The sequence below is a fragment of the Pipistrellus kuhlii genome, unplaced genomic scaffold (genome assembly GCF_014108245.1).
Source record: "Pipistrellus kuhlii isolate mPipKuh1 unplaced genomic scaffold, mPipKuh1.p scaffold_m20_p_1, whole genome shotgun sequence".
In the NCBI taxonomy this organism is placed as follows: Eukaryota; Metazoa; Chordata; class Mammalia; order Chiroptera; family Vespertilionidae; genus Pipistrellus; species Pipistrellus kuhlii.
In genome coordinates this window covers 38126725-38139987 of record NW_023425404.1, presented here as the reverse complement: position 1 = coordinate 38139987, position 13263 = coordinate 38126725, and the positions used below count along the sequence as shown (strand labels likewise).

The 13263-nt window shown below is 43.9% G+C and overlaps 1 long non-coding RNA gene across 1 annotated transcript in view; it reads right to left on the bottom strand.

Annotated features, from left to right (window-relative positions):
- Positions 1-462: 462 nt before the first annotated feature.
- LOC123651577 overlaps positions 463-13263 on the bottom strand; it is a 50335-nt gene continuing 37534 nt past the window's right edge. Inside the window, exons 2-4 of the long non-coding RNA XR_006740383.1 lie at positions 4466-4634; positions 2026-2087; positions 463-1467 (exon numbers count right to left, since the gene is read on the bottom strand). This is a non-coding gene — a long non-coding RNA (uncharacterized LOC123651577). The remainder of the gene's footprint in view (positions 1468-2025; positions 2088-4465; positions 4635-13263) is intronic.

Sequence of the window (13263 nt, the reverse complement as noted above, 5' to 3'; positions counted from 1 at the left end):
ATGGGGACCCATCAAGTTGTGTTGATTCGGTGCTTTAAAACAACTATAACTCGGCTCGAGGTTAGGCATTATGGTGAGGTGCCACAAATGACCTTGAGGTCAAGGAGGGACTGAACATAAGACCGTGGCCCCAAAAGGTTATAATGGAGCGGAAAACTTCCCATCGCCTAGTCCCGAATCCCTGCTTTGTGCCAGCTCAGTCTACCAACGCTATGGGCTAGAAAACAGCTGGGCTTGTGAGCTCCAGGCAGACATCCTCCTTTCTAAATCAATGTTAGTTACAACTGGGCCAACCCTTGTGGTTCTCATTAGGACTGCAAGACACCCTTCCTGGTAACAATTAGGAAACTTGGAAGGAAAAACGGGATTGTTACTTACAGACCCTGGAGCTGACACGGCAGGCCTGGGGCACACAGCGAGGTCCCGGGGAGAGAGTCAAGGCTTACACACCTGGGCTTGGGTTCGGCTTTTATTGGGTTCAAGGGTGGGCGGGGCTTAGAGTGTCACAGGCTCACTCTTTATTGGAGAGTTTAACACACAAGAGCAGGAATTTAAAGCGCAAGGAGAGAAAAAAACAAGTAGCCCAAATGGTCAGTGATGGAAATCAAGGTTTCAGCAGCAAGGCAGCCTCAGGGCTGGGAGGCGGCCCTGTTGGCCTGCAGGGTGTTTCTTCCCGCAGTGGATGGCTCCCTGGTCAAAGCTGACGTCAGGCACCCTCATGACCCAAAGGAAGCCACGTGTCAGGGCTGGCACTGCAGTCGCTCCTTTGTGGTCCTGCTGGTGCACACCGGCCCAGTGGCAGCACAGCACAAACGCCGACAGGGGAGGGCTCCGCCATCTCGGTTTACCTAAGCCCTTTATGATGTTCACACAGTGACAGAATCAGCGCCTAGCGACACATTTCTCAGAATGTATCCCACTGTTATGTGGCACACGACCGTAAATGAAAACGGGATTCCGAGACCAAATAGTCTGTGCAACACTGCATTAAACAAGTTTCCAAAGAGTTCACCTCTCAGATTCTTCAGTATGCCAAAGCACACTGTGCGTTTCTGAGGTGTGGCATTTTACAATCATGGATTTAAAAAAACAAAACAAAAAAACAACAATACGTAGCATGTATGGGACAGTGTCTCTTGTAAAAAGCACTGGCTGACAGCTTACAAAATGTTGCCACCTTGTTGTTTTATGTACTCCTCCCGGCAGTTGTGGAGGCTAGCACTGTGGGTGCAGGTGAAGGCAATCCGGCCAGAGGGGGGCTGGAGAGGCTGGGTGAGCTGCCTGAGGCTGCAGCCAGCCCGTGGCTGACCAGCCCCACGGAGTCACCCGCAGAGCAGGACAGAGCGGGGCAGCAGCGGTGGAGGAGGCCTGTCTTCTCCCAGCTCCCAACACGGTGGTCTTCCTGATACTCTCTGCTTTGGAGGGGCAGTTCCTGGGATGAAAACATGCCAAGGAGAGTTGGTTGATCTGTGTGGACACAGCAAGATTACAGTGGATTACACACATGTTAATGGATGCAAACAGAGTGCAAACAAACTCCCCACCTTCCTCTTCCGGGTGGCTCCAAAGAAAATCTTTGCGGAGACCATTACTCTTGGGAGTTAGGAGCTAGAATGGGAGTGGCTACAAGAGCAATAAAAGGAAGGCCTAACCTGTGTTTCCAGTGTAAGTCAAGGTTCCTGAGGGATTAAAGAGACAGATGCACAGGCTTGGAGGGCCTCCTCTCTCGGATAATGAGTGAGACTCTCTCCTGGAGCTTCCAGCTGCTGACAATGTGCCAGGATAATCGAAAAATTCCAGGGATTTGTTCCTAAGGATCAAGTTTTGGAACATTTATCCAAATCAAACTCAAAAAGTCCCCCCAGATGCATCCTGCACTGAGGCTAAATCTATCTCCTATCAATGCTGAAAGGATTCAAAATGATACAACTGGAAAGTAAAATAGTGTTTTCTGATTTAAAACCCATGCTCTTTCTGCTGCACCATATCGGAAGGACTTAACTGGAAAGGATAAGGTAGAAATACCTCTTCACTGAAATTTCGCCATGCAGCCTCAGGCAAGAACACTCCACGACCAGTTTCTTCAGCTGGAAAACAGAAACACTCACGTCTGCTCTGGAGGCGTGTTATGGGGATGAAGTGATACAAGCCACGTGAAGCTGTACTTTGAAAATGACATGCAAGGCAAATGCTATTTATTAACTTAAACCAAGTTCTACTGCTTCTTCTACTACTGTCCCACAAGTAATAACAACCAATCTGGCAGTAGAAATAAATATTAGGTTAAGTAGAGAGGGAGATAAAGGTGATATAAAAAATGGAATCTCTGCTGAAACCCGGCAGCTGGTTGATGTTTCTCTCTCATCGATGTTTCTAGCTCTCTATCCCTCTCTCCTTCTCTCTGTAAAAAAATCAATAAAATATATTTTTTTAAAAATGGAATCTCTTTCCACTTTTTGTCCCTCATCCAGACGTTGGGAAAACAAATACCATCGACTGTGTCTAAATCTAAGACTTGATTTAGGAAAACGACAGCAGTCATTTCCAAGTTTGTTCATCATGGACAAAATGAGTGCATACCTGCTCCATTATTTCCAAAGTTCACACAGTATTACTAAGCACAGGAATCGCGCACTTGTGAAAGTTCTCTTTGCGACACTTGGCTTTTATGAAAGAACTACGTTACTACCTGTTTTTGAGAACCAAAATAAATGCAAAGAGGATTTTAGCTTTTAGGAAAAAAAGGCAAAAAGTAAACTAGCATACAGCGTTTGTTTTGTGTGGAGCTGTGGTGGAGGCAGTGGCACGTGATCGGGACAGTGGCCCTCCAGGCCACGCTCTACCCCAAGAACAATCTCAGTGTCTCAGCGCCAAGCGCCGTGGCTTTCACCTGTGTTTGAGAGCCTCTGTGCTTCATCCCCGTTTAGTCTGTGCATCCATTAGCAAATGTGTCCTGCGGGGACTGCTTCTCAGCCTTATGTCATTTTGGCTTTCAAAAGGTTTCGTAGAAACACTGCACTTTCAGATAGCGGGGCAGCTCTGGACACCCTCTGAATCAGGCCCTGCATTAGCACCAGGGAAGCCTTTACATTCCCATGGCGAGGAGGATGGAATATGCAGCATATCTCTGTCAGGCACGGGCATTTAACACACAGGCGCTTGTCTGCACTCCTGAGACCAGCACAAAGATGCACGGTAGCATCATTTACTCAAAAATAAGGTATCGGGAGGAGATAGTCTTGATTTCAAATATTTTCCCCCATGTTCTGACCATGGACCACTTTTTAAAAAATCCTCACTGGAGGATATTTTATTGTTGCTTTTATTGATTTCAAAGAGGGAGGGAGGAAAAAAGGAGAGAGAGAGAGAGATCAGTTGCCTCCAGTACCCCTGCCCCTTAGATGGAGATCAAGTCTACAACCTGGATATGTGCCCTGACCAGGAATCAAACCCACAACCTTTTGCTGTATGGGATGATGCTCCAACTAGCTGAGCCAGACTGGCCAGGGCCAAGGGCCACATTTTTATGCTGAAACTGCTGTATAGTTAGCAGAGTGGTCATCCTTTTGTGACTTCTCACATTTTTACAGATTTCATTTGGGGTTCAGCATCTGCCTTTCAGCTCCCAGAACCAAGAGGCAGAGCAGATTCTAAGATTATCTTAGCCGCTTGGTTCCACCAAAAGGTATTGTGTGCCCTTGAACGCGAGGCCTCATGACACCCATGTTCTCTGCCGCGTGGAGGGACTGAAGCTGGCCCAAGAGGGCAGACTCGAAGGTGCTCTGAAGTCAGCCGAGCGGAAGAGCCGCCTTTGATGGCGAGAGCACGTAACCTAAAGGAAACTTCAGCCTGTGTCGTTGCAGGCAGGCCTTTCTTTCTGCTGGGCCATGCATGCCGAGGAACACAGAAACCTCTTTTATTTTAATTGTGAAACATTCCAGCTAAAAAACATCCTCCTGGCTGGCATGTTTAATTGAGCTCCTGAGAGGCTGTGGCGGTGTGACTTTGGGATGAATCGCCCGCAGTCCCCTTGGTCTCACCAAGAACCCATTGATGTTTCATAAATCCAAGTCGGTACAAATCTAATTGAGTTACCATGCTGAATTAGCTCACATCTAAATGGCATTCATGTCTACAAATGGAATAATTAGAGTCTAGAAAATGGGATATATCAAGTGGCATCCCAAGTGACAACAGAGAGGCATTTGTATTCATTCAATCAACTGCTTAAAAAAAAAAAAAAGCTGCTGTAAGACTTGACTTGGGCTGGAGGATTAGATGCAGTGTTTGGGCGTTGGGTTTCTCTTATTGTTAAAAATATTTATATTTACTTGTCAGATGCCCTTTATTCATTCTTCAGTTAGGGGAAGAAGAAATGTCAGGCCTGAATTTCTTTTTGACTACTTAGTTTAGAAAAAAAAGAAAAAGAAAAAAGAGAGAGAGAGATAGTTCTGTTTCAGCTTACAGATCTGTTTGTGTTCAAATGGCTTCCTTGTTTCATTCCTTTTGAATTTAAGTTTTTCTTCTCCTGCATTTACTTCTAAATAAGATCCTTCACACCCTGGGGGGTGGGGGGGATGCACAAGTAGATTCAGATGCGGATGCCAGAATCTCTATGAAAAGTGCCTGGGTGCCTAATCATAAAAAATAAAGTTCACATGTTGATCAGAAAGGATCTCATTAAATGGTTTCATTTCCAAGTTATTTTAGTTGTGAAACTTTAAGATGTTTGGATTGAATGCTTCCTCGATTAACAGTTCACTCAGCAAATATTAAAGAACAGAAGAAGTTAATGTCTTATTTGGGATCCTTTAACTATGCAGGCTAATGGCCTCCTTCTAATTCACACTCTAGGTCTTCAATCTAATTTACATGCTTAGTTTATTTATTACCCCAATTAAGTTTTGCAAATAGTTTGCAATGAGGTCCCCATGACCCCATAACTCACAATTACTCTTGGGATCTCCTGCCCACTTGGCATGTTTTGAATAATACTGCAATATCTTCCAGGAAAGGATTGTACCCAGAAAATGATGGATGGTGAGTACAAGCATCTTGTCCATAAAAGACAGGACCTGGAATGTGTCTTTGGTTGGCTAACTGGGGTGTTGTTGAAAAACTGAAGCATTCGGTGACTTGGCTTATCCATGGTCTCTGTGGCCATTGCCATTCTCATCACTGAGGCACCCTATGTCTGCTGACTCTCCCCTCAGGGTGTGGATGCTTTGGTGTTAGAAGTCTGTGCCTGCTGTGTGGCTAGCCCTGTAGCACACACAGAACATGGTATTATTTGATGGGGACCAGAAGACTTTATTTCCCTAATCCTATTTCCCAGTCTCCAGTTTTACTTATTTCTCCATTAAAAATTTAAACCAGTGAAATCCAAGTTAAGTTTGTAGTTTAGTTCATAGTACTGTACCAATGAACAGTAAGTTCTTAGTTTTGACATATGTACCGTGGTTATGTAAGATGTCAACATTAGAAAAAGCTGGGTGAGAGGTACACAGGACTCTGTACTACCTTCTAAACTTTTCTATAAATATAAAATTACTTCAAAGTAAAACGTTTTTAAAAATTTATCTGTAATCCTAAAGTCTAGTAGTATCTATATAAGAGGTCCCTTATTAAAGTCCACCCAAGAGTGGACCAACCTGAGACAGAAGTATGTGGGGTAGATGCGAATTGGGGGGTTAGGGGGAGAGATGGGAAAGAGAAGGGAAGCCTGGACTCAATGCACCAGCCAGGGACTTGAGAAAGACCCTTAATTTCTCTATACCTCAATTTCTTCATCTGACTGGAGGTGTCATTAATAATGCCAACATTTCTCAGGGCTGAGAAAGAACAAAATGTAGAAATAATGACTATGCTTTGGGAAGCTAAAAAGTTGTGCATACTTTTATTAAACACCTCTGATGGCGAAATAGAGTTGGGGTGTGAACAATACTCTAAGATGTTACAGAAATCGTGGAAAGAAACTTTGGAGCTAATTAGCCCAATCTACCCTCACAGATGAGAAACCAGAAAAACAGAGAGAATATGTGATTCATCGAAGGGTCCTGGTCAGAACCAGAACTAACACCTCCTGGGTCCCCAGCCTGCACCCTTTCCACTGGGCTGTGGTATTTTCCAGTGTTGTGTTCAGGACTGGTCCTGACAAGGGTCAAGCAAATATCTGCTGGGTGTTTCCTCTCCAGGTTTTGTTTGAAAAGCACCCCATCTTACATTGAATATTTTATTACCATGTAATAACAATAAATTTCCAAACCAAAAGGTCTGCCTGTTAAGGATGGCCTAGTTATTAATCCACAGAAAATTCGTTAAGGTGAATTCAATCAGAGCACTTCATAGAAGTGGGAATTCAAGCAGCCTGGTGATGTCCAGCTGCATAAAAATATCTCTGCAGACCTGGCTGCAACATCTGTGATCCAACACCCTGAAATCCACGCTCATTTAAAGCCAGGATCCCCTCCCAGTTCTCCAGGTCCCTGGAAGCATCACTCTTCTCACAGTTCTCCTGGTGCCAAATCCTACCCTGTTTCTTCGAAAATAAGACAGTGTCTTATATTATTTTTTTTCTCCCAAAGTTGTGCTAGGTCTTATTTTTAGGGGATGTCTTATCTTTCCATGCCCTAAGTCTTATTTTTGGAGGATGTCTTATTTTCGAGGAAACACAGTAGATCATTTTTCTCTGCTTCTGTCACAGTTCTAAGTTAATGTCTTATTTGGGATCCTTTTGGGAGGAGAGCCTAAGTCTGACTCGTCTTCAAAAACTCCCAGCACCTGCAGGATGCCAGATGCCTGTCACATAGCAGCCCAGCCGTTCAAGATTGTCGCATGGATATATCTCTGCAAAAGCTCTTTTGTGAAATCCTTCCAAAGCCCATGTCAGGCTTCTTCAAGGTCCCAAGGGAAGAGGCTTTCTCTCTGCTTCTTTCACACCCAAAATCATGCCGTATTATAAGATAAATTAATCCACTTCATTGCAAGTTGGGCTAATGGATGGACTACACTGGGTAAGTCAGATCCTAAGGGGATATTCAGAAAAGAATCTCCCCCAACTGCCAGGTGAAAAGACTAAATTTCTAACATTAAATATTTCCACTGTAGGTTACTATAAATTTCATCAGCGTGTTTGCCATTTTAATCTGTGGATATGTTTATTTATCACCCCTTAGTAATTTACCTTGTGCTATTTACCTTATTTGTGTTAACATCCAAATTGGTAATTCAATACCTACATGTATACTTTTTGAAACAATCAAGTAATCAAATGCAAATTGGCTTAACATTTTGAATGCTGCACCCAACAAAAGTGGAAAAGTGACCTGGCTGAGTCTTAAATAGGCTGGGGCAGTGCAGGTAAAGGGTCCCATCTGGCCAAAATCAACGTGGCAGAGTTCAGATATGGGAATAGCAGCTTAGTTTACTCAGCTTTTAAGAGAAAAGTTTTCCCAGAAACCGTGAGCCAATAAGAGAAAGCTTTGGGGAAGGGTCATCTTGGCTGATAAGAACTAAGAGAGTTGTGGTACAGTTTTGTGTATCCAAGTCCTGAATTCATTTGGTCCAGCCATTTATTTATCTGAAAAATAGAAGGATGGAGTCAGTAGGCAAGGTGAGAGTCCTAGTGCTAATCCAGTACAAACAGAAAGAGTCAAAAGTTTGGATTGCAAGAGAAATAATAAAGGATAAATAAATAAAAGATAAAATTTATTTTGTTTTTAGCTTCACCTAACAGGAATCCTAACTCGTATGGCTTAATACAGTGGTCGGCAAACTCATTGGCTCTCAAAAGAAATGTCAACAGTACAGCAATTAAAATTTCTTTTGAGAGCCAAATTTCTTAAACGTAAACTATATAGGTAGGTATTTTGTTAGGGTGCTCCTATGCTGGCCTTTGCTAAAAACTCAAGGGGCCAAAGAGCTGCATGTGACTTGTGAGCCGCAGTTTGCCGATCACTGGCTTAATCAATACAAGGAAACGGATTCCATGATGATGAAGTCCTGAGTTGGCCCGCTCCAGCAGCAGGTTGGTGCTGTCATAAAAAGCCCAGGGCCTCAACATCTTTTCCCTCTGCCACTGACAACATGCCAGCTTTGCCCTCAGACTGGCTGCCCTCCTGGGCCAGCAGATACAGAAGCTCACCTCCGCAGGAAGAAGCGGGCCATTTCTTCCTTGTGTTGCTTCATAAGAGAAGGCATCATCCCTGAAGTCCGAAGCAGACTTCCACTCCAGTTGCCTTGGCTAAACCACAGCCACTTGCCTTCTTCTACCAGTGTTTCCCAAAGTGCGGTACATGTACCCCCAGGGGTACGGGAAGAGTTTGGTGGGGGTACGCGTTGCACCGGAGTTTGGTGGGGATATGCACTGCACCGTGCTTAGCTGCGCCTAATTCTACGTTCTCGTGAGTACGAGGGGTACTCAGCGTTACAAAAATTATAGAAGGGGTACACATATGTCAAAAGTTTGGGGAACCTAAATAAACTCAAGTTCATATTTGCAAGAAAGAAGAGAGGAACGGATGCTGGTAAGTAACCCACAATGGAACACACACTCTGTAGAATGAATGGGAATCATATCTCCAAGATTGGACTCTTCTTTACCCACAACACTGGTTGAGCAGAACTCTGACTCTAACAACCTACAGAGTATCTTCCCCATTAAAGATAGAAAGGAGGAGATGAAATTATACTACTATAAGTTCCCCAACTTCTGACTTCACCTGTGAATTATAAAAGGTTCTTTCACTGGTGGGATTGTGTATAGAGAGGACAATTAGGTAACTGTCCACTGAGAGCTTGGAAACAAAGTCTGGATACTGTGTGTGACTATCTGTGGGAGAAAACAAGGAGACTGGGTTTACGAAGATCAAAATACAGTCAAGGTGATTTGGGGAGCATTTCTTTTCTTTTCTTTTAAAGTATTACACATGTCTTCTCCCCCCCACCCCCAATGACCCCTCCCCACCACTGCCACCCCCAGCACATGCCCTCATCCCTCTAGTGTCTGGGTCCATTGGTTGTGCTTATTTGCATGCATACAAGTCCTTTGGTTGATCTCTTACCCCTCCCTTCCCCTGCCTTCCCTCTGAGGTTTAACAGTTTGTTCAATGCTTCTCTGTCTCTGGATCTATTTTTGTTCATCAGTTTATGTTGTTCCTCATATTCCACAAATGAGTGAGATCGTGTGGTATTTATCTTTCTCTGACTGGCTTATTTTGCTCAGCATAATGTTCTCCAGGTCCATCCATGCTGCTGTGAATGACAAGAGTTCTTTCTGGGATGCATTTCTTACACATGGACCAAGGGTGGGGATGTAGTTACAAAGCTAGAACCTAATCAACACCACTGCATTCTGATAAGAGAAAGAGGTATGCATAGAGGAGATTAGAAGAATCATATTTTAAAGCCAGACTCCTGGAGGCAATCATTGTCAATGCCCACTCCCATGGAATGCTCCAGGGAAGCCTTCCTTTCCAAGGTAAGAGTGCCTCATACTATCGAGGCTGAGATGTTCTTCCTAATGCCAGCGAGCTTCCGCTAAGTGAGCCTCTGCTAGCTTTTCTTTAAAGGAACGGATGCACTGCACAGGTCTGTGTGAGCAGTCTGACCCCTAGGCAGGGATGCCTCTTGCTACGGTGTAAATTTTTACCTCCCCTCAATCCATATATTGAAATCCAAAACAAGGTGATGGTATTAAGAGGAAGAGGCTTTGGAGATAATTAGGTGATGAGGGCAGACCCCTCATGAGTGGGATTAGTGCCCATATAAGAGAGGGCCAAGGAAGCTCCCTTGCCCCTTCCACTACATGATGTTACAGTGACAAAGAGGGAGCTGGTTCTCACCAGAAATAGGATCTGCCAGTGCCTTGATCTTGAACTTCCCAGCTTCCAGAATTGTGAGAAATCAGTTTGTTGTTTATAAGCTACTCAGTCTGCTACTTCGTTAGAGCAACCTAAGTGGAGGAAGACACCTCTCATTGTAAAATGATAAACCGCCTTCCTGATGCAGTAACACAAATAGGATTCCCATGTAGATTATAAAAGGCCAGTGTCCCTAATTACTGCAATGACCAAATGGATGACCGGTCACCATGAGGTGCATTGAGCATCTTTTGGTCCCTCCCCCCTTCTGCCCACCCCCATCCTCCCTGTGAGCAGAGTCACTTCTGGCAGTCAGACATCCTCTGAGGAGTCCCAGATTAGAGAGGGTGCAGGCCAGGCTGAGGGATCCCACCCCATGCACGAATTTTGTGCACTGGGCCTCTAGTTGATATATTGTATGTAAAAGCCCAGCGACAAGAATGGTGAAACAATCAGAATGACTGGAACAACTGGTGGTTATGAAGCACACTGCAGCAGCCAACCAGCCTCATCTGGGCCCCAATTAGCCAACCCCCTGGCTAGCCCAGCCTCCAATCGACCCCCAACACCCCAATTTGGGGCAGGGCCAGCTGGCCAACCACCAGCAGCCCCTCCCCCCTGCCAGCCCAGCCCAATGAGCCCCATCTGGGTGGGCCAGTCAGAGCCTACCCATGCACGAATTTGTGCACCAGACCTCTAGTGTGTATATAAGAGAATATAAGAGAGTAATATACAGACATATGAGGATATATATATATATATATATATATATATATATATATATATATACTAGAGGCCCGATGCACATAATTCATGCAAGAGTAGGCCTTCACAGCTGCGACTGCCTCCATCCCTTCCTTACAGCTGCAGGCGGCTGCCTGGATCCCTCCCTCCCAGCCACAGCCTTGTCCCAGAAGGATGTCTGGTCTAATTAGTATATTACACTCTATATATATATATCAATTACTTGCATTTTTCCCAGAGATAGATAGTCCATCCACCCCATGTCAGTGAACAAAACCCAAATGTGTAGTCCTGGTGGTGAGTTCACTGAGGCAAGTATCACCTGTACGACCCTCAGCTGGTTATTTAATCATTTGTTTTTGTCATCTATAATTAGGAATTCTCCAGACTGGCAATTGGTAATGAATGGAAATGTTCTATTTCAATAGTAATCTTTGTTTTACAAGACAAGAAAACCCTTCAATTTTTTATGTCAAATATCTTCAACTAATTCAACCCGATTTAAAAAAAACCACACACACAAAACTATAAACCTTGCCATCATAAAATCTTATTCAACTAAAAATTTCCAGTCTATAATTTTTTGTTTTGTATACATTTTCAAAGGTTGTCAGTTGGATAAGCTTACATCAAATATTTAGCTTTTAAATCTACTTCTCTGGAATCTCTAAAGAGTCAGCTCAACCTCCTGTACCTTCTCCATCTCCACTGAAGACTCACTAATGCTAGTTTGCACTGGGATGGGAAGCAGGCACCAAGGTGTCTCAAGCACCAAGGTAAAATCCAAAAGACTGTAACATCGAAAACCAACCAAAGCTGATGAACTTTTAGGCAGCTTACCGAAGGCCTGCGAGATCCATCTGTTCCTACCATAAAGCTGCTCCTTGCAGCCATGTGAATGCTGTTCTCCCACCGGATGGAAACTCTTTGGATGTGCCTTTCCTTCTTGAGAGCTTGGTCCTTACTGAAGCATCGCCTGTGCTCTTAACTTATTCAAATGTGCATTCTCCTGCCCCTGGCACACAGTGGGCACTGCTTATCGAATGGCAATGAACAGTCACTGCTAAAGGTTGTGGGGTTTCCTGTAGGGATGTGGTGTTTCTTGCTATGAACCTGCAACCTGCAGAAAACCAAGTGTCAACACAGGTTCTTTGATTAACGGGAAGATTACTCCCCCCACCCCAACCCGGATATCTGAAATAGATGCAACACCTTAAATAAGGACAGGTCTATCCTCCCGTCTGGCTGCAGAAGGAAGCTCTTTGCTTCCCTTTACAATTTTGCATAAAACTGACATCCCTCTCCTAGATTTAATTGCATCTTTGAACAGAAACTGAAGTCTTCCCTTTATTATTGTAAATACCATCTCATAAATCTGAAACGAAGGCAAAAAAAGAGAACCGAAAGCTCAGTGATATTTAAATCAGCAAAATGTAGACCACACACTCAGCTGTGTTCACATTTTGTTAAAATGATATGCTTTAAAAACCAATTAGTAGAGTGCATTACGGACGGACATAAATACTCTGTTACTAACATGCCTGCATGAGAAGACTATGGGAAAAACCAAGCAGTGAGGCCCCATCGCAGTAGCCATTGCTCCTGCTGGTGCGCAGGCAGCTTCTGCGGTAGTGGGCCAGCTTCATCACCAAGGAAAGTAATGAGAGTTTAGCCTCCATATCCCGGCCTGAAGCATCCAATCTGATTCTGACAGTCTGTGTCCACTTCAGTGCATGTGCTTGTTACTCAAAGTGTGGTTCAGGAAGCAGCAATGTCAACATCACTCAAGCGCCTGACAGACTGGCAGAATCTTAACCTTTTTTTTTTTTTTTTTAATCTTCACCTGATGATCTATCTTTATCAATTTTGAGAGAAAGAGAGATAGACAGACATCGATGTGAGAAACATTGATGAGTTGCCTCTGATGCCTGAGCCCTGACCAGGGATAGAACTTGCAACCTAGGTATGTAACCTCACTAGGAATCTAACCCAAAACCTTCTGGTGTAATGTGACGATGCTCCAAACAATTGACCACCCAGCCAGGCCAAGAATCTTACCTCTTGTGCATATTCATATGCCCATACACACATACACACACACACACACACACACACACACACATACATGTGCAAGAACACACACCTTCCAATCCATGACCCCATGTTCCCACCCTAACCACCACTTCCATGCCCAACATACAGAATCCTAATCCTCCCTTTAGAAGATTCTCCAATGATTGGAGTGTACATTCCAGTTGGACAGGCACTGGTATATATCACTCAAAAGTAAATAACTTTTCTTCAGGGGCCCCCACTTTACTGGGTTGCACTACAAAAAGCACACAACGCAAGTGATTGTTTATCAGTATACAAAACACAGAGAGAGGGAAATTGTCCCTAAGGAGGAACAGGCTGAATAGTATTAACAGTGCTTTAAACTGTAATGAATTCCCAGTCTAATTCACTATGAGGTTTCAATTTATACCACATTTAGAGTACTCCAGGTTCAAGTAATCACTGCAGTAATTAGCTTACTTCCAGTCCTCCAAAATAAACCCACTAATTTTTGCAATCAGCCTTCATTTGGTTAATCACCAGTTTAATTGATTTAATTAGTTTGATCTGCAAAATTAGTCAAGTGTAAATACTGTTTTGTAAA